The 21,656-nt window shown below is 34.2% G+C and overlaps 1 long non-coding RNA gene across 1 annotated transcript; it reads left to right on the top strand.

Moving 5' to 3' along the window:
• The first annotated feature begins 1,466 nt into the window (after positions 1-1,466).
• On the top strand, positions 1,467-19,602 carry LOC119260099 (uncharacterized). Its single transcript, XR_005128702.2, has 3 exons — positions 1,467-1,509; positions 1,789-1,866; positions 19,522-19,602. It is a non-coding gene; the product is annotated as an uncharacterized LOC119260099 (long non-coding RNA).
• Positions 19,603-21,656: the final 2,054 nt, after the last annotated feature.

Below are 21,656 nucleotides of genomic sequence, written 5' to 3'. Positions count from 1 at the left end.
CCATGAAGATTAACTATACAAATCCTTGAGGAACTTCACAACTGGGATTTTGAAGGAGGACAGCCTAATAATATATATTTGAAACAGTTTGTCAGTTGATGCTAAAGTATACTCCAGCGTAAGAACAACTGCCATCATTTGATGTCATGGCAAGGCTGTATTGGTACCTGTGCACTTTGAGAGTGTATCCATTGATACGCTCAAACCAACTCACATCATGTGAGTTTATGATGTCAAGAGGTTAGAATTCCTTGATATTGATGTTTTCCCACTTCATTTTTTAGTGAAATGGTTGGGATTGTGGTCAGTATTTCTAATTTATCATATAGTATATGAATTCAGTAAATATTTCATTTAAAGGATATTATGTGTTAGATGTGGTGCTGGATGCCAGGAGTACAAAATTGAGATGTTATCATCCTCATGCTTGTGTTCAAAGATGGATATGGAGACATACTGACAAACTAGAGGGCTGGGAGAGATGAGGGTGCTTCAGCAGCTGAACAGAGGGTCAGAGCAGGTACTGCTCATCCCTCCTCCTTTTCTCTGCCCCTCCCTCCTCCCTGCCCATCTCACTCCCTCTCTCTCTCCTTCACATCATAGTGAATATTTGTTGGGGGACCACTACCTGCCAGACCCACATAGTGGGCACCAGGGATAGACGGGTTACAAGACAACCCCAGCTCATTTACAGAGCTGGCACTGTTTTGCATAGGAGAGATGTTAGATCATAAAAGGAATGAACCTCCAGGGTACCACTGTAGTAGTTGCAATTTAACTCATTTTCCAGTGGAGAGTTCATTCCTAATCTGAGAGTAATGAATAAGATCATCACATGAGGATGTTGGGAGAATGATTTCATAAATTGCAAGGACTCAGATAGGGAGGAGAGAGTAGTGCTTTCAAGGCAAAACAGTAGTTTGGTGTTCCAGGAATACAGAGTATGTTGGGGTGTAGGTGAGCCTGAAAAGGAAAATGTGGGAGGACTCCTGAAGGAATTTTCTATTCTAGTTCCTATTGTGGAGGTAAATTTCGGGATTCATACATCCAGTCTGCAATTAAATGAGACTACAGAGATGAATAGGTATATGATTATAGGAGCTAGAAGGCTGCACAAGATAATGCATAGAGGCAGAAGGAACATATGGTATTCTGGAAATATAAGTCATTCAGAATTCTGGGAGAACAAAATATGAGGTGAGGAACATGGAGATGAGACTTTGCAGTTAGGTTGTGTGAGGATCATGAAGGTGCATTTACATATGTAGAGGAGTTTGTGTTTTATCATTTATCTGTTAGGGGACCCTAAAAATATATATTATCCATTATAAAAATGGATTAAATAATTAGCACATGTAGAAAACATTTTCATAGAGCAGCTTAGTTCTATATTTATCAAATAAGAACTAAAACTTAAAAATGAATATGGCCTTATTTTATCTTATTTTTTTAAATTTTCAGATAGAAAATCCTCGGTACCTGAGACAGAAGCCTATCCCAGTAACTCTGGTAGGTGATTATGTCAATGGACTTTTTCAATGGACAAATATTTTTTAATTAAATGATCATTGAGTTATTTATAGAAAATTACACAGGTTTTCTTATAATGCATAATAGTGTACTAATCCTATCAAATGAAAGTAAATAAATCACTTTTCTCCCCTGCAATGGTGGTATTGAACTTGAGGCAATTCTGGCTTGAGCTTCAGGCAATAATAGACTTTTACTTTGGGGTTAAGGATAAACCAGGCCTGAAATAGTGTTAAATAACTCTTGCTCATTCAACAGATGACACCCAGATCCAGCCTGAGAAAATCTAGCAGCCTCCACGATGATCACTTATTCTCTCGAATGCATGAGAAAGAGGTAGGATTGAGGTATTTCTGATTTATGTAATGATTAACATTAATTTTATATTTTGTATAAGCTGAGTTTTCAGGTCCTACTTAGAATAATGATACCTGATAGGAAGAGACTGTCTTTGGTACAAATGTGAATGACTGATGCTGGGGGGGTTGAGGGGGAGGCCTTGTCTTTCTTGTTTTGTGTCCATCTTCCATTTTGTGTGTCCCAGTTCCACACCCACAAGGTAGTGTGTTGAGGGCTCTTTCCTGATGGCAGTCTTTAGAAGCAGTGTCCTTGACCTCCATGAGCCCCCTGTACCCCTCCCCTCCTTAGCTCAACTTATATATTAGCTTAGCTCTGTAATATATTTTTCTAGTTGTACTAATCTTATTCTTTCTACTCTTTAATTGATCTGCTAAATGAAGCTATGCTGTAACTGTTTACTGATATGCTGCTTTCTCTGTTCATTTTAAAGCAGAATTATAAAAGAGGCTCTGTTGTTTATTAGGTAAGAACACAGGCTATGGAGTCAAGAAAATTTGGATTTAAGCCCTCTTTAATAGCTGTGTGAAAATAGGCAGATTTCTCCAAGTCTCAATTTCCTTATCTAATATGGAGATAATCTGCTTTGCGGATTAGTATGAAGATTTTGTCATCTGTAACTACCAGAGTAAAAGCATTACTCTGGGAAATTTAAAAATCATTATTATTATTTTTATTTTTGCTTATAATACCAATGAAACACTTTGGTTTCATTGTGATGAAATCTGTGTGGTATGATAGATGGTGAGGAATCTGAGAAACTGTTCTTAACCTGACTTTACCCAGGGAAGTTGTTAACATGAATTTAGTTTTGGTTTAAAGGGAGCATAATTACTGATTTCACAGCATTGTTACCAAAAATCATGAGTTTGTTTGTTACCAAAATAATGAATTTGTTTGTAATTTGTAAATTGCAATTCACTACTTAAATGTATAAATGTGAAAGATGTTACTAATGAATTTAGATTAATATGTCTAATATTTTTATTTCAATAATTTTATCTTTCATTTAATGGGATACTTCTAAGAATTTCTGAAATTTAATTTTAATTTAGTTATTTTCAATTTCATAGTTTTCTTACTACCTTGTTATATTCATCAAATATCACAAAAGACATGAGCTTTTTCTTAGATATTCCAAACAATGTTAATAGCATAGAGGTTTGTTTTTCCTGATAATGGAAGAGAAAGGGCTATTTTTTTCTTTTGAATTTCAATCCAGTACAACTGTTGCAGTTCATCTTCGATAATATTCTGTCATTTTGCAGCTCTAATTAAGACACGTAGGGTTTTGTTCATTGGTGTAAGCCTAGTGATACAAAAGTACTGTTGAAATAAAAATTGTATTTTAAAAATCCTTATGAAGGGTAATACTTGTTATATTCAGATGCACTTTTAATTTCAGCTCTTGTTTGAATTTTTTTCTTTCCTTAAAAATCTTTAGTGTTTTTAAAAGTCACATCAAGTAATTCCCAACCACTTTTTCTTTTGCTTTTATTTTATACTAATTATTACTGTTGAGGTTGCTTACCATAAGATAATTAAAATAGTTGAAAGGAAGTGGTGGTTTTTGAATGTTTTTTGGTCTTTCATAAAATAATGTCTTTATTCTTTATGATGACATCTTGGTTGAGGGGTAAATATACCAACGCTACCCACACATGTGTTGAAAGAAAAAAGCATTTAAAACTGTCATGTATTGCATCAGAGGTTCATTTTAAATGTGTGTGGCTTTATTTTTTTCCACACCCTTATGTTTTTGTTTTTCTTTTTGGTGTGCTGTAAAAATATTTGTGGTATCATTGAAAAGTTTGCATGTAAATATCCACTTAGTCGATATCTTAAAATATATCCAGAGTACATTTTGGTTAAAATAACCCTTTGTGTAATTACGTAGTTGTTTTTGAATTTTTTTATTACATTTTTTTCTCCTGCATAAACTATTTAAAATAGCATAAAATATATGCTGAGTTGCTGCAATATGGGAACTTAATTTCATTTCTTTCAAAGTTGTATTTGTGATTATAAAACAATTTATGTGGAGTTTTATTGAAGAAATTTTGGAATGTGGAACAAAGAAGGAACTAAAATCAACTATAAAATCAACACTGAGGATCCCTGGTAAAATATCATTGTATTACTTTTTCGTCTTTTCTCTATATATTCTGTAAACACATATTTTATTAAATTGATGTTATATATGTTATTTTATATGTTGAATATTTTTGTGCTACTTAGTATTGTTCCTAAGCATCTATTTAAACCAGTGTTATATTTCATGTATGGAATGATCCTCCATTAATTTAACTTACCACTTTTGTTGGATAATGAGGTTAAGTTTTCACTAGTATAAATAATTATGGGAAAATAATTATTATAGGTCCATCTTTATATGCATATCTAAATATGTCTTTGGGGCAATGAATTTTATAAAATTGAAATGATGGATTTTTATAAATTTAATATCGTAACCAATTTAACTTCCAGAACAAAATGAATATTTAAGATTTATTTATTTATATAAACACTGGGTACAGTGATAAGTGTGGGAGGGTGAGAGAATTCACCAGAGCCAGAGCAGGGAGCAGAACAGGCAGACTGACGAAACAAACTGCTGAGGGGACCAGCGGAAGCAGCGGGCGCAGCAGGAGAGGTCTGTATGCCATGTGGGACCAAACCAGCGCTGCAGAGGCTGCAGGCAGCTTCGCATTCCAGGGCTCAACCGCTGCGCCACTGGGAGGCCCCCCAAAATTAATATTTAAAGTCTATGGAAAACTTTTGTAAGGTATAAGTAAGGAATTTATTATATGCAAAAATGAGAATGAAAATAAAAAGTCAAAGGTAATGAGGAGGCATTTGAAGGCAGAGGAAAGTAGTAGGTGAGATTAACTTTGTAAATGTAAAAATTTGTTAATACAGAACAAGTGTTTCTCTTTAATAAGTTTCTTAGGCCAGTGTTTGTAATATTTTCACTTTTGAAATAGAAGTTATACTGCTGTATTAATTTTGTTTTCCAGAGATAATTTTCTGACTTAGATAACTCCTTCAAATTTATATGCATATTTATACTGTGAAGCACAGAGTTATATACATGCTAAAATCACTTTTATTAAACATTTTCTTTGAGCTAGAGGAGAAATGCTTGTGGTTTTGAAGTTCAGCAGAGTCTTGTGTGCTCTTTTAAGACAGTCCTGATGTGTCTTGTGCGTGGTCTCTGCTCTAATAGCTTTTGTTGTTGGGTGACTTTGAAAAAATAAAAAGCATTGTTTTAAGTGCAGTGACTTTATATTAAAACAAAACGTTAAATATTAGATACTTAATTTTCATTTTCTCAAACACTTAATCTTCATTCTTCAGAGGTAATCACTGCTAAAATTTTACTGTGTAGTCCCTTTAAAATGTTCTAGGAATATCTCTTTTCTTTTAAAACAAATGAGTTCATAGGTCATGTTCTATGTACTATTCTGTTTTGCTTTTTAACTTAAATATATATATTCTGATGAGTTTTCATATCAGTTATAAGACCTTACTTAAAAAAATAGTGTTATATTTTATTTGACTGGTATACCACACTTTATTAGCATAGATCCCCATGGAAAGATACAGGCTATTTAGAGAGTTTTACTTTCAGAACACCCCGGTGCATATCTTCGTTTATATATGTTTGTTTTCGTAGAATAAATTCTGTAAAATGGAGTTTTTCATTTAAATATGTTATTGGCATTGACAGATTACCCTTAAGGTTATGACTATTTAGGGATGTAGGCGTGAGAGAGGGTAGTACGACAGTGAATGGCTATGAGAGTCCCTCTTTGGTACAATGAAAATGTTCTAAAGTTAATTTGTAGTGATGGCTGCACAATTCTCTGATATATTAAGAGCGATGAATTTTGTATGCTTTAAATGGGTGAATTACTATGGTATGTGAATTATGTATGTCTCAATAAAGCTATTAACAAAGGCTACATCTACTTATACTTGCATCAGTAGCATATGAGAATGTCTGTTTTCCCACATCATCATCAACACTGCGTTATAAACATTTTTTGATTATCTGTGAAATGGAAAATAGTATCCTTTTTGGATATTTGTTTTTCTCTTATTATTAGTGAGAATGAACATTTTGCATGTTCATATCTTTTTTATTTTACTTTTGTGAGTTAACTTTACTCATCATTTTTTTCCATGTTTTCATTGTGATTCCCAAGAGAAATTTATATACTAAGGAATTCGGGATTTTTTGCATCTTGCAAGTATTTTCCTTATGTCTTTTGATTTATTTGTGCTATTTTTAATGTATAGAATTTGTCTTTCAAATCGTTGGTTCCACCAGTGTTTTCTTTATGGCTTCTGGTTTATGTATCATGCTTAGGAAAACCTTTTTGATTCCAAGATTATGAAAAAAATTCATATTTTTGCCTCTTTTAAAATCATACTTTCATATTTAAATCTCAGATCCATTTCAGAGATTTATGTTAACATAGGTTTTAAGTAGTTGAGGCTAGTCAATTAATGTTACACAATCCAAATCTAAGAGATTGAAATGCTTAAGTTAAAGCAGTAAATGTGGAGAAAATTGAGTGATAACAAATTTTACACAGATTATTGGGTTTATATGGGTCATGCAGCATTTAAGAAAACATTGAATTCTGTTGAAATTTTAGAGATTCTAAAATACTTAATTTTAGAAATCAAACATAAACTACAGCTTCCATTTTATACTTATGTGTTAAGGGACTAATACTTGCAACATTATTAGAGAATTGTGTGTTTCTTTTTGGTGGCTAAAAATATACCTACAAAATATGTTAAGAAGTTAAAAAAAAATTTCAATTTATTTTGGGCATCATAGGAAAACATGTTCAGTGACAGTGATCCTTTAGTTTTAATTTTAGCCTATCATTCACAAACATACTTGGACTTGTTTGCCTTTGTAATTGCTAACACATTTTGTGTGATATCCACATCACAGAACTGTGTGACAACGAGCATCATCAGGCTGTGGAGTTGGTTCTTTTTTTTTTAATATTTAAAAAAAAAAGATTTCTGACATAGATTAAGCCATTTGGAAAACCATTGTCACTGAAATGAAAGATGAGATGACACAATAAGAGGAGATCAATTTTCAGAGAAATCATCAGATTTCAGAGAACAGATGGTAGAAATTGCTCTTTTTGTGCAATAAAGTAGAAAACTTCAAACTTCCTTTGAACTTTACCTCTACCCATACTGAATGTTCCCACCTATTGCCTGAAAAAGGATGTTGCTACTTTCTTAAATGTCATGCCAATTAGGCATTATTTCTTTTGAAATCTGCTAGGTAAATGTAGAGTTTAAATAAATCCAAGATAATGAAATCCAAGTGATTGACATACTGAATGAGAGAATTGATATTTTAAAACATTTCTTCCACACAATTATAAATTTAAATTGGCATTCAGGTACACATAGTCTCACAAAATATAATAGATAATTATACAAAAAATACCATTGTAAACAACACTCAGGGAAGGATGAGATTGTTGCCAGTACCCTAGAAGCTTCTGGTCCAACCCTTTCCCATCATGCTCTCTCCATCTTCTCTAGAAGTACCTACTATCTGATTTTTCTGATGATAATTTCTCTACTTTGTTTCATAAATTGATTTACAACTAATGCCTGTATCATTTAAAATGAAAATATTTTTATTTTAGTAGTTTGAACTTTATTTAAATTGAACTAAACTTTTTTATATTCTTTTGTGCCTCATTTTCTGTGTTCATCCTTTTATAACATGTTCCGTTTGTAACAGGTTCATTTGTATTGCTTTTTATTAAATTAACCTGCCAATTTTTTTGTCATTTTGTTCATGAATACTTTCTAACTTTCAACTTTTTTTCAAATAAAATACCCAAAGGTTAAATGCAATAATTTTGTAACAGTTGAGAATTTGGGAGAAAATAAGGAGTTAAAAATCTAATCGCTATAGCTAATTATTTTACTCAAAAACCACACCACTGTCATTTTGCTTTATTATCTTTACTGTATCTATTTTGTCTACTTAAAATACTTTTTAATGTTTTAACAGGTCATTTAATAAACAATAATCTAATAAACAGTCTTGCACATGTATCCTGATATACAGGTTCAAAAATTTCTCTAGTTCTCAAAGTTTATTCCATGACATATAGCTTCCAGATTCTTTCACAAGTTCTGTAAGGTCAAATAATTTTTGTAATAATGCAAATGTCATTTTATTTTTACTATGTTGACATTTGCATTGATGGTGCAAACACAATGCTATATCTTAGCCCAGATCAAGGCAGTGGGACACATTGTAGTGATAGTCATATACTTCAGTGCCACATGCCTATGGAAAAATATAACCAATTTTACTTAAGAATGTCCTTGATGAAGTAAGTAGTAAAATTGTTTATTTTGTCAGATCTCGTAACTCAAATGTACATCTTTTTGGTGTGTGAGTGAGATGGAATGTACATGAAGAACTGCCAGAGTTCTGTACTGCAATAACTGCTGTTTTGGGCGAGTCTGAGTTTATTTTGCAAGAATGACTGATGGGTGAGCTATGATGATTCACACTTGGATATTTGGCAGACATTTTATCAAAAGTGAATAAAAGAAGCCTGTCATTGCAAGCAACATAACTGACAGTATTTGTCGCTAATGATAAAATTTGACATTTTAATGAAAATTAGAACTTGGAGAACTTTTATTAGTCACAGTGAACTTGAGAGCTTTATAATACTAAGATTTTCTCATGCTATTGATGCTGATTAACCAATGCAAAGTTATGAAATTTCATAATTGGAAATCCACATAACTTGTTGAATTGATATTTTCCAAATGTGTAGCATATGATGTTATAAAATCATGTGTGGGGTAAATATCCATTCCATGTTCAGTATACCAACAGAACTTACTATGACAGAGTGTGAAAAGTTTCAGACTGCACAATGCAAAGTAACTTTAAGAATCTAGCACTTGTGAGTGTTGAGTTACTAAAGAAGAATATCTACAATAATCTTAAAAGGATATTAAAATACTCCCTGCCTTTACAAGTACAGGGCCTCCCTGGTGATGCAAGGGATTAAGACACAGCACTATGAAGCTATCCCTTTTACAAGTACATATTTATGTAAGGAAGCATTAAGAAAGAACTGACTCCAATGTTATATAGATTCTTTGAGGGATAATAAAGGAGTGAATACTTACCAGCTCATTTTATGAAGTAGACCCTGACACCAAAACCAAAGAGTGGAATATGAGAAAAAAATTAAACCTCAGTACAAAGTAAAATTTAATGCCAAAGTTCATATCAATACATTGAAAAAAGATACTTATTTAGTAAAGGGTGCTGGCATATGCTTTTGTTTTCCTGAGAAAAAAATTAGATGTACTAAAAATTAACCTATAAATGCCCAATTTAAAACTTTCAAAACAACAAAAAACTTGCAAGAAAAAAATAGGAATTAGAAGACCTGCCTAATCCAAAAACTTTTCCAAAACCAGGAACTATGAAAGAAACTATAGAAATATTTGACTTAAGTGAAGTAAAACTCTTTGTGTAATTAAAAAAAAGCAATAATCAAAATCAATAGGAAAATAATAAATTTGGGGAAACAGTTTGGAACAGACACTGTGTTAATGTATGCTGCATTCCAGGAAGTCATACCGGTTGATAGACAGAAACATGGATCCCAGTTATGGATCCCCAAACAGTTTTTCAGGAAAAGGTGAATTAAAATGGAGAAATAGCTACTCCTGTGGTGGAAATGTGAATTTACTCTAACAGGTGGCAAAAATCTATTGAGATATACCTAGCCCTGACTTATCTACATGTCTTCCGAGAATCCAGTCAGTAGAAATCCAAGCTCTAGTATGTGGGATGCATGTGTGAGGGATGTTTATTTGTGGAACTGTTTATAGTAGAGAAACTGAAGATACGGTGAATATGCATTAAAGGGAGTGACTAGAACAACTTTCGTTTTTTTCCTTGTTAAGAAATAGTTGGTAGCAAGAAAAAGAATGAATAAAAAATATATAACAGGTGTTTTTAGAGATTCCCATGAGGTATTGTTCAGAGAGAAAAGCAAGGTGCAGGAAATGTATTTTTGTATATATGAAGCAGTCATAATCAAAAATATGTATGAATCTAGGAATCCATCCTCAACTTCCATTGGGTCTGAAGTGACAGTCCCTTACCAGCACCTTATCTTTTATGTGTCTTCCTTCAAAGAAAAAGAGTTTGAAGAAAAAGTCACTTTACTTTTAAATATGTCCAGAACTGCTTGTATCATTTCTCTCCTGTCATTCCCCTTGACCACATCTGGTCACATAGTCATGTGCAGCTACACGTGAGGCAGCCTGTGCGCAGCCCAAGTTTGGTGATTGTAGTGGGGACCTAATGCAGAAGAGGAAAATCATTATCCTAGGGCACTTGTAGTTTCTTCCACTGAACTCCATACTAATGTCTACATTTTTGCTTGAGTATGTGGGTATATGATTTCGCGAGCATCACAGAAGACAGAAGCCTACATGAGGTGGTTAATATGGGTGACCCACGGAAATGTTGAGGTAGGAAGAAATGGGAGGTGAGGGAAAGATTAAAAAAAAATGGCATGGAGACCAGAGTACCACAAAATGAAACAAAATAAACAAAAAGTCAGTGTGTAATATGATTAGGTTTATGTTTCACATAAATTATGCTTGCACATGATGTATGAAAAAAATTAAAAATTAGAAAAAAGAAATACCAGCATGCACTGTGGAGATTAGAAGTTCCTGTTTAGGAGAATTCCATACATCTCTAAGCCCCAGGGATAAGATAACAAGAGAAAGATGCCTTGTTTTTTGTGCTATGTTTATAAATAAGCACAATGAATAAAAATTTGCATTATGAAATATTGCAAATTAACATTTTGCGAATACGATATGCTGGAGATGTTAATCAGGAAGAATCATAATTACTAACATATGATAATTTCCTCAGACTAGCAACTAACAGAATTCTCTAAAAGGATGATTGTAACAATTAGGTATTTGAGCAAATGGAGTGATGATTATTTTATGAATCACACTGCAATTTGCTGTGATGATTGTTGAGATGTGGAAAGAAAGTGTGACTAATACATCATTCAGATGAGTTACTGATAATGCCTTAGAAGTGGCTGGGCAGTACAGATGCTTGACATCAGTACTGTCTTCAACCCTTAATGCCTTTTATCATGCCTAAGTTTAGCAAATTAAATTTACTACCTAATTACAGTAAATAAAAGCAAATTAAATATTTCAGCAATATTACAATGGTGACATTTTATACTTTGTTACTGCAACTTATAGAAAACTTAGAGAGCTTGTAGAATTATCCTTTTTGTCAAAATAAATCCTGCTTTTGGTTCATTTTGATTGTTTGACACGATTGGGGGAGTTGATCACATTAAGTCTTCAAAATCACTTTAAAGGGGTTCCTTTCTATTTTATAGTTTATAGATGATTCCCTGCTAACTGACTTCAATACATTTCTTCCTCTAAACTATTTCATAATTATGGTGCTATTTTATTTGGGCTTTCTGCTAATTTCAGAATTAAATGTTAAATACAGTTTGCACATGCAAAACTGTTAATAGTAAAAACAGCATTTTGAATGAAAAAGTGAACGTTGAATATCCAAGTGAAGAGATTGGTGAGTGTTCCTTTAAAAAGATTGTGACTATTCAGTTAAGTAAGATGACATTGGTAATTGTCTTAAAATTTAACTAGTTAAACTGTAAGTAGGATATTTTTAGACCCAAGGAAATACTTTTGTACCAAGTAAGTGAGCACATTCACCAGCTTTATTCATTTGGGAGGAATGTCTAACCTCAGAGCTGTTCTTTGAAGTAACTACTTCAGAGAAAATGGCACCCCATGGACTTTGTAAATAAAATTTTTCAAGTCCATCCGAAATAGAAATTTCAGAAATTCTTTTAAAAATAGCTTGTGGGAATGCCCTCCAGAAAATAAGGGCACTTCAAAATTTTAGGTTTTTTGCTTCAACAGTAGGTTATCCATAGAATGACTTGTCATAATTCCTCTTGTTCCTGTGCAGTTGTCTCAATCTCTTGATGACTGTCTACTTCTTTTTCTAGAAGTGGGTGGTTTAGCCCTGGGTGGTTCAAGTAATTGAGTTGTTTGAGTGAATCTCTGCTTATTTGGCCTAGAGACATGGGCCGTTGAGGCGAGACGTCTCTCTTTCCATTTATCTTGACTGGTTCTCATCATAAAATATTTCTGATGGGGCAGGGGGCTAGAGGGCTATTTTAGTTCCAAACTAATCTTCCCTGACATTAGAGGGTTGATCAGAACAAGTTGAACCGTGACTGATTTTAGAAATAGAACAAGGGCGTACTCTCTTCTGTGCTGATCTCAGAAAGTCTTCTGTATGCTTTCTGTTGTCTTCTTTTTGTCATGGGGGGAGAGCTCTGCATGCTTTCTGTTGTCTTCTTTTTGTCATGGGGGGGAGGGCTCGCTCTGCCTTAGTCTGACATTGGTGGTTCTATAATTTTGGCTCGGTTGTTCATTTGTTTACATTTTCAAACTTAACTTTAATATGCACACATGTATATTATATAGTACAAAGGGAATACAAATGAGAGTAGAATTAAATTACATTGTTCAGCAAACCTCATGAGAAAATCCTTTAAAACTTACACTTCAGTTCCAGGAAAGAATATATAGTGCAAAAAAAAAATAATATATAGTGCAAACCAACTGTAGTGTAATACTGAACATGAAGTATTAGGAGGCGTGTTGAAGAAGTGAAATTTGCTTTTGTCTGGGAAGCTTGAGGAGGACTTCATGGAGGAAGTGACATTTTAGTCAGGGATTGAGTCATACATGAGACATGGGAAGAGGAGACTTGGGAACAGGAAAGAAAGGGCATGTTTAGCAGGACCACGTAGACTGTTCACCTGAAGCCTCGGGAAAGGGAAAGGAAGAGTGTGGTAGTCAGAAATGGCTGTTGTTACTAAGCCAAGGTGGAAGGAACTACTGGAGTTTTGACCAGAGAATGATGTTTTTACAGCTGTATTTTCTGAAAAACAACAGAAAGTGAGTTCAGAGGAAGACAGTGGTGGAAGGTCACTGATGATGAAGCTGTTTGCTGGTTGAGGTGAGAGTGAGTGGGGAACTCTACAGGATTGGTAACAGAGGGGTTGGAAGAAGGTATTGCCTTTTGGGAGAGAACTTGGTGACTTTCTGGAGGTTGAGGATAAGGAAAGAAGGAGTCAAATAAGGGACTTAATTGTATGGAGCTGTAAGATTTTTACTGATTGCCAAATTTGATGGAGATTGTGAGACAGAAGATTGCAATTCATCTACATGGAAGATTAGTTAGATCCAGATGGTCACCAAAGACAAACCTTTGGCAAGTGAAGAGGACTGTGAAACTAAATCTGGGAGGATGCTGCCTTTCAGGACCGGGAGAAGACTGGATCACACAGAGGTGACAGAGAAACATTTCTCAGAGTGTGAGAATCAGAAGCCAAAGGAAGGAGCAAAGGATGATCATAGTGCAAATTACTGAGGACAAAAGAATGAAGTCTGTCCTTAGATGTGGTGATGAAAGGGGCTTGTGGATGACAAATAAATGATCTCACACTATGACCAAATGATTATGAACTGGAAATAGAAAGTCTAAGTACTTATTGGAATGTTCATTAGAAATAAGGAGAAAAGAACAATACTTTGTAGTGGAAGCTCAAATATTTAACTGGCAAAATATGTTCAGGTAACTCTTAATTGGGATTTTTAGTAAAAGGCGAAAGATTTATACTTAAGAGAAACCAGAGAATTAATTGGGATTTTAAAAAGTCTACTAAATAAATATCACTGAGATAAAATATGGCTTCAAACAATGTGTAAAGTACAACAGGTCAGAAAAGATAGGATTCCTTAATTTAAAAAAGGAAAGAGGGCCTCTCTGGTGGCGCAAGGGGTTAAATACCACACTGTGAAGCAATCCACAGCCTCTCCTTCCATCCTGGCTGGTCAGGGAGCAATCCACATGGCACGACAGACCTCTCCTGTCTCTCCAGCTCCTCCCCTCAACAATCTATTTCAGTAGATCTGCCTGTTCTGCTCCCCACTCTGTCTCTGGTGAATCTTCTCACTTCCCACATCTCTGGCCTGTACCCCAGTTCTTGTATGCATAAATAAATAAATAAATCTTAAAAAAAAGGAAAGGGAGCAAAAATTGAACCACAGAACTTTTTAAAGAATGTGGTTGGGCCTCCCCAGTGGTGCAGCGTTTGAACGCTGGGTTGCGAAGCTGCCCGCAGCCTCTGCATCGCAGGTTCGATCCCCGGCCACCGGAGGAGGGGCCCACATGGCGCGCAGGCCTCTCCTGCTGCCTGCTGCTCCCCTGACAGTGTACTTCAGTCCTTCTGCCTGTTCTGCTCCCCGCCCTGGCTCTGGTGAATTCTCTCACCCTCCCGCTCTTCTGACTGTACCCAGTGCTTGTATAAATAAATAAATAAATCTTAAAAATAAAATAAAATAAAATAAATCTTAAAAAAAAAAAAAGGTTATTTATGGGTCATGTGCTATCCCTTCACCCCTCCTTGTGTCAGGTTTTCTGTCCCAGACCACATTTATTATTAAAACCAGAGAGTGCACCTTCTTTTCCTTGTTTGCGTTCTGTTTATGGTTTATGTAGGGAGCTATTTGAAAAAAAGGCCATCTGTCATATTTTTTTTTAAGATTTATTTTATTTATTTATGCATACAAAAGCTACTCAGTAGAATATAGCTCTTGTGTGTTAGCTGGACCCACACTGCTGAGTAGGGTTCCTGACTTTGTACCTGAGCATGAATCCAGACACGCCTTGTGTGACTTTGAACTGGCCCCTCTTTGTGCTTTAGTGTTATTAACTGTAAAATGGGGGGTAACACTGGTATCTACATGGTGGTTATGATGAGGATTACATGAAATAATGCATGCCAATAGCCAGGAACAGTGCATGTTGGTTGTAATCAATCAAATATTTGTTGTTTTTCTCCTGCAAATTCTCCCCACTCCTTGCTTCTGCTGCTACTGATGATACTGCTACTACTCCAAGTAATTGTTCTGCCACTACTACTGCTATTGCTGCTGCTACTACAACTACTGCTGCTAGTATTACTGCTGCTGTTGGTACAACTACTGCTGCTACTGTTACTGCTGCTGTTACTACAACTACTACTGCTACTGCTGTTACTACAACTACTTCTTCTGTTAACACTGCTATTACAACTACCACTGCTACTGTTACTGTTGCTGTTACTACAACTACTACTGTTACTGCTGCTGCTGTTACTACAACTACTACTGTTACTGCTGCTGTTACTACAACTACTGCTGCTTCTGTTACTGCTGCTATTACTACAACTACTACTGCTATTGTTGCTGGTGCTGTTACTACAATTACTACTATTGCTGTTGCCACTTTTACTGCTACTGTTAGATATTTTCTGTTGGTCTCTCATTAAATTTACAGACGCTTCTGTCAAATCTGCTGTTAAGTTTATTTAGTGATTTTTTTCCTTTCAGTTATTATAGTTTTCCATTCTAGAATTTCATTTGCTTCCTACTTATAGTTTCTATTTCTCTGCTGAGATTCTTTATCTACCCTCTCATTCAAATAAATTTTTCTTTAATTTTGGATATATTTTCCTTTAGGTCTTTGTAGAAATTTATATAAGCCACTCTAAGGTCTGGTTTGCTAAATAGGTTCATCTTTAATCAAACTTGGGAAAATTTTGACTTTGGGTCTATAACTTATTTTACTTATTTACCCTTGCTTGTGAATGACATTTTCTTGTTTTGTATGTTTGTTATTTTTTTTCCTGTAGTACATTGTAGATGATACAATGCAGGCATCTCTGTATTATCTTCTCTTCCTCCATAGAATGGCTTTTTTTTGTTGTTGTTCTTGCAAGCCATTCAATTGCTTGTCATTTATCTTTAACAGTGTGAACATAAAGGCGAATCTATGGAAAACCAAAGATATTTTCCATACTCCTCCAACATGCCACCAATCTATACCATTCTACAAAATTTGTACTTTCTTGAGGATCTTAATTATAAAGACTTCCTTTTAGATTTTATTGGGCAGTTTTAGAGTATGGCTAGGGTAGGGCCTCAATGGTGGATGCCTAGGTGTTCACAAGGTGTTGGGAAGGAATTTCCACTGTGGCTGGACTGGGCCTTCAGTGTCTCCCAGCACTTTTAATCTGTAGTATCTATTACATTTTCTATCATGTACCCAACATACACGTCAGCCATATTAGTGACTGAGAAGGTATTCTATTTCCCCAACCTTTACTTGATGTTCTAGCTTATTCAGCTGCCCTGAACAACTCTCAACTTTGCCTTCTCAGTTGAGTAGTATTGTGGTGGCCAGTTTGAACTCTAGTTGTTATGCCCATCCATAGAGCCAGATTTACCATGGACTCAGTTTATAAGGATGATAGAATGGCACTGCCTACTTTCTAAGACCACAGAATGGTTACCTACCTCATATATTTTATTCCATTTTATGGTTGTTAGTGGTGGGAGGTGATTTTGGTGCTGGTTACTCCATTATAGCCTGAAATAGCTCCCTAGGCTTCTTAAGTTTGAAATTGATAGCATACATTCTTAGTCTAGTTAAAGAAAACTTAAACATTGTTTGAAATCAAGGTTACCTAGAAGCCATACAAATTAAAAATGTTATATTCAAGTCTTTCCATTTTAGTCCTTTATTAAACTAAATGAAACAAGGCTGTTTTCTGTGTTTTACATACATATGTGTATGTATGTAGATGCACATACATATCTGTGTTTATATTTATATGTACATCTGTATTTTGTATCTTGTGTTATCTTTATATACTGTACTAGTAAGATTGTGTATATTCTAGTCCTGATGACTTATCATGAATCATGCCTTAGACCGCAGGACAGAAATATAGAACTATTCTGTGGTGTCAAGTTAAGAGTTTACAGAGAAGAGATACTCCTATTTATTTTTTTTAAGAATTACTATAGAAAACCTTATATTTTATACAGCCCTGATAATAGCTTAGCATTCACTACCTTGACAAAGTTATCAAACCTTATATTGGCAATATTGGGACAAACCAAACTCCTCCTAATGGAAGGAAAAGGACACTATGTCACTTAGTGTTATTCTTACCAAAATCTAATATGTCTAATCATGAGGAGACCGCAGACAAATCCAAATTGAGGGACATTCAATAACTGGCTGCACTCTTCAAAAGTGTCAAGGTCAAGAAACTCAAAGAAAGGCTGTTTCAGATTAGGATAAAGTTGATATGACAACTAAAGGCAAGTCACAATCCTGATTGGATTCTGGACGGGGCGAAATTAGCTATTATTAGGTATTATTGTGATAACTGATAAAACTTATCTCTAGGTCTTTGTATTAGATAGCATTATTGGTTAATATTACATATCCAGGTTTTTATAACTGCTGTGGTTATGCAATATAGTATCTTTGTTTGAAGCACATGTACACTGGAGTTTTTAGTGACAAAGAGATGTGATGTCTCTAACTTATAAGTGACATCTATAGATGTCTTATAGAGACATCTAGTGTCTCTAACTTACCAGAAAATTGTTCATACATGTATGTATGTGTATGTACATCTACATACACATATATACATATATATGGAGAGAGGTATTAAGAATGATAAAACACATGTGACAAAATGCAAATAATTGGTGAATCTGGGTACAGGATAGCGGGAGCTCTTTGTGCTATTATAGCAACTTTAAGTTTAATGGACCAAAGTAAGAAAAAATAGAGCTTAGATAAATCTTATTGGTTGCAAGAACACAGGAATTCTTACAAATTCAAGTAAACCTAGGCTTGATCTTGGAGCTCAAGGTTGTTTACTTGTATTTCAGATGCAGTGAGGTTAGTCTTTGCTATGTTTATGTATTCATCATGCTTTCTTCTGTATATTGGATTCATCCGCCTTTTCTTGGTCACCACCCCTCTAGAACTTGGGTTTTCCCCCATACCAGCGAACTTACTGTTAGCTTAGATTCTTGAAAGAGCAAATCTGAATAATTAGCCACTAGTTGAAGGAATCCATAAGCATGTGCCAACTGTTTCTTCCTAATTGATTGTTCACCAAGATTGAGGTGGAGTAGGTAGGGGGTGGTGGGTTAGGGTTCTTGAAACATGGTCCCAGGGTTGACCCTCAGAAGCTGAGGGTATAACAAGTTCAATGCAAGGTATAAAAGAAAGATATGGTGATGAGTTATGTCTCCTAAATTTGCCCAGCTTGGTTATATTGCTTTTAGAGTTTGATTCCTTTTAAATAGACCCCAAAAATGCTTCTCATAAGATTCTTCACATGGATTGTGACCACCCAGCCCCCTCTCTGCTAAAATGAGAGAGAAACTTCATGTGATTTAGAGACAAGGGAAAGAAGACAGACTTGTTTTTCCTTTTGCATAGTATGTGTGCACGGGTTATACGTATCATGAATCTGTGTTATGTTATCTTTTGTTTGTAAAATTTTTAAATTTTAATTTTGATATGAACATGCATGCTTATCTTGAATTCGCATTTATTTACTTGAAATGGTAATTGAAAATATTTCAAAAATTTTTGAGAAAATATTTTTAGAGTTTCATTTTTGATATTTTAAGAGAAAAATTTTATGAAGGTGTGGACTAATTTTTTTTTTGCATACCTACTTCGTTTCAAGCTGTATACTCAGCAACCTGCCCAAAGTCACAGTAGTTAATACACAGTGGGAGTTGAAAAGAGTTAGAAATGAAGTTTATCACACTCCGACATACATATCCTTTTAAATAGTACAAAATCAGGTGGCCAGATACTTTACAGTTGAGATCATTGATTTTATATTGTTTTTCTTCAAACCTGTCACTACTAATTTTTAATTCTAAGATGCACTCATTATTATCAACAAGCAAGCATTTTGCTGGCTTTGCTCAGAATCTCAGTGCTCTAGGTGTGGACAAAGCAGGACAGGACTTGTGAATGAATGCTCCAAAGGTGATACAGCCCTTACCTGGAGGGAGCCAGGGTCTACAGTCTAGGAGAGAGAAGTAGACAATTTGTTAAGTGAGGTGTGTGCCCATCAGTTATAGGCCATATTTATGGACATTGATTCACTGATATATTTAAGTATGTAGGTAAATAAGAGATTTAAAATGGAAACACAGATGTGAGAAATGAAAGAAGTAAAAATGTTGACTAGAGACTTACTCAAAAAGTAGTAAGTTCTAAAAAATTGAGTGGATTTCGCAAAATATCACTTCAAATTACATTTTTTGAAAAAAATAAAATTACATTTTCTGGGGGGTGGGGGAAACTGGTTAATCTGTATTGAGAGTATCAGTTTTCCTTTGACACTTTTGTCAAGTGAAATTTATTTGAATGACTTTTAATTAGCTCGGAAGTTATCAAAGAATGTAACTAACATATTGGTGTCTGTAATGAGATGGGTAGACGTGGCTATCAGGTAAAAGTGAAAATGATACTCTCTCTGATATAGGGAGTTATTTTGTTTTGATTGTACATTTTGCCAAAGGGATAAAAAAGTAATAACAACTTTAAAATTTTTGTCCTTGAAGTTGGACATGAAAACAAAAATGATGGAAGCCAAATATCATGAAGAGAAACTTAAACTGCAGCAGAAGCATGATGCTGATGTTCAGAAGGTAGGGCTTATATAGCATTTATTTGGTCATTCATGTTGAATATTTGAAATATTCTAGGTCTTGTGATCATCCATCTATCCATCTACTTATTTCTATACTTATTATAGTCTATGCTATAAGTGAAATTTACTAATAAATTAATATCCTAGAAGAAGTGGATCTTTAAACTTCATTTACTTTTGGATTTACAAAGCATGTAAGTTTATGTAAATCCTTATAATTTACATTAACTTTTGGTTCTTCATCAATTCCTGAAGGCTGGCCTTATAGTCCTTTATCTGCATTCTGCTATTACCTTTCATAAAAGCTAAAATAACACATCAACTGTAAATACTAGAGCTTTTTTTTTTGCCTAATTTTCTTTCACTTTTGTGCCATTAAAATTTCCTTTTTAATTTAAAACAGAACTCCTGGGCTTAGAGACTGCACGCATTAGAATGCTAGCATTGACAGCAAGCATCTTCTCTCAGTAGCTCATGGGGATTGAAGCCTTCCAGTGTTTCAATCTGTATTACTAAGTAAAGTTAATTTTTCTTCTTCATGGGTACAACAACAACAAAAATACCTCTTTGTGGTTATCCTTCATAGAATTTGAATTTATACTATATTTTAGCAATGATTAAAAACAATGTAGTGATGTATATGGATTTTCTATATGCGTGTAAATACATTTATTTAAATATAAATGCATATATAAACACACATATAAATACACATATATATTTAAATACATTAATATTGACCCAAATAGAATCTTGGCATTTACTGTTTCAAAACTAACCCTTCCCAAAACTAAGTGGCAGAGATGGGGGGAGAGAATCATGGTGGTTCAGCATCACATATGCAAGCTTTCTTAAAGCTGAAAATATATTTAATATTTAGTCAGGTGTATATTTGGCTTACCTTCTTTCAAAGCAACAAGAAGGAAACCACTGATTGAAAATTAGAAAGAGAAAAAATATTGAATCCCTTTCCTTCTCTTTCCTTTTTCCCATTCAAATTTTAAAGGCAAATATTGCTTTGTGCTCTTACTAGAATTTTGCTTCAGTTTAAATTGCTTATATAAAAGCATTTCTTTATCATAAATATGTTATCGATTCAGAAATACAATTTCAATAGAACATATGTCCATAAGAAATAGAATCTACTGATGTATAACGTATTGATATGTAAAATGAATGAATTTTAAAATATATTTGGAAAAATCATGGTAATAGAGTTTAAAATAAGCTCCCTGGTATGTGAGTTACAAAGATCTATTGTAAGAAAAACATTCAGTAATAAAATCCTTTCCAGGAATTTCTATTTAAATTCATGAAAAAAGAAAACAGTATTGTCATGTGTATGGTGTTTTCTAAGTGTCAGGTATAGGAGACAAGTTGAATTTAAAGTGTTTTGTCTCAGCACAAATACACAGAATCATAAATGAAAGAGGAGAAATCACAACGGACACAGCAGAAATCAAAAGAATAATCAGTAACTACTATGAACAGTTATATGGAAACAAGTTCAACAATCTAGAGGAGATGGACAAATTCCTACAACTCTACAATCACCCAAAGCTAGATAAAGAAGAAATAGAACACCTAAACAGACCAATTACAAGCAGCGAAATTGAAATGGTAATTAAAAACCTCCCCAAAAACAAAAGCCCAGGACCTGATGGATTTACAAATGAATTCTACCAAACATTCAGAGACGAATTAGTGCCTATCCTTCACAAACTCTTCCAAAAAATTGAGAAGGAAGGGACAATACCAAACACGTTCTATGAAGCCAATATTACACTAATACCAAAACCGAATAAGGACAACACAAAAAAGGAAAACTATAGGCCAATCTCCCTAATGAACACTGATGCAAAAATCCTCAATAAAATTTTAGCTATCAGAATCCAACAATGTATCCATAAGATAATTCACCACGACCAAGTTGGATTCATTCCAGGGGCACAAGGATGGTTTAACATCCGAAAATCAATCAACGTTATCCAACACATCAACAAAAAGAAATATAAAAACCATATGATAATATCAATAGATGCTGAG

Source organism: Talpa occidentalis, unplaced genomic scaffold, assembly GCF_014898055.3.
Source record: "Talpa occidentalis isolate TD23 unplaced genomic scaffold, MPIMG_talOcc4v2.1 talOcc4.510, whole genome shotgun sequence".
In the NCBI taxonomy this organism is placed as follows: Eukaryota; Metazoa; Chordata; class Mammalia; order Eulipotyphla; family Talpidae; genus Talpa; species Talpa occidentalis.
The sequence above is the reverse complement of the archived record's forward strand: the minus strand, read 5'-3'. Positions and strand labels throughout refer to the sequence as shown.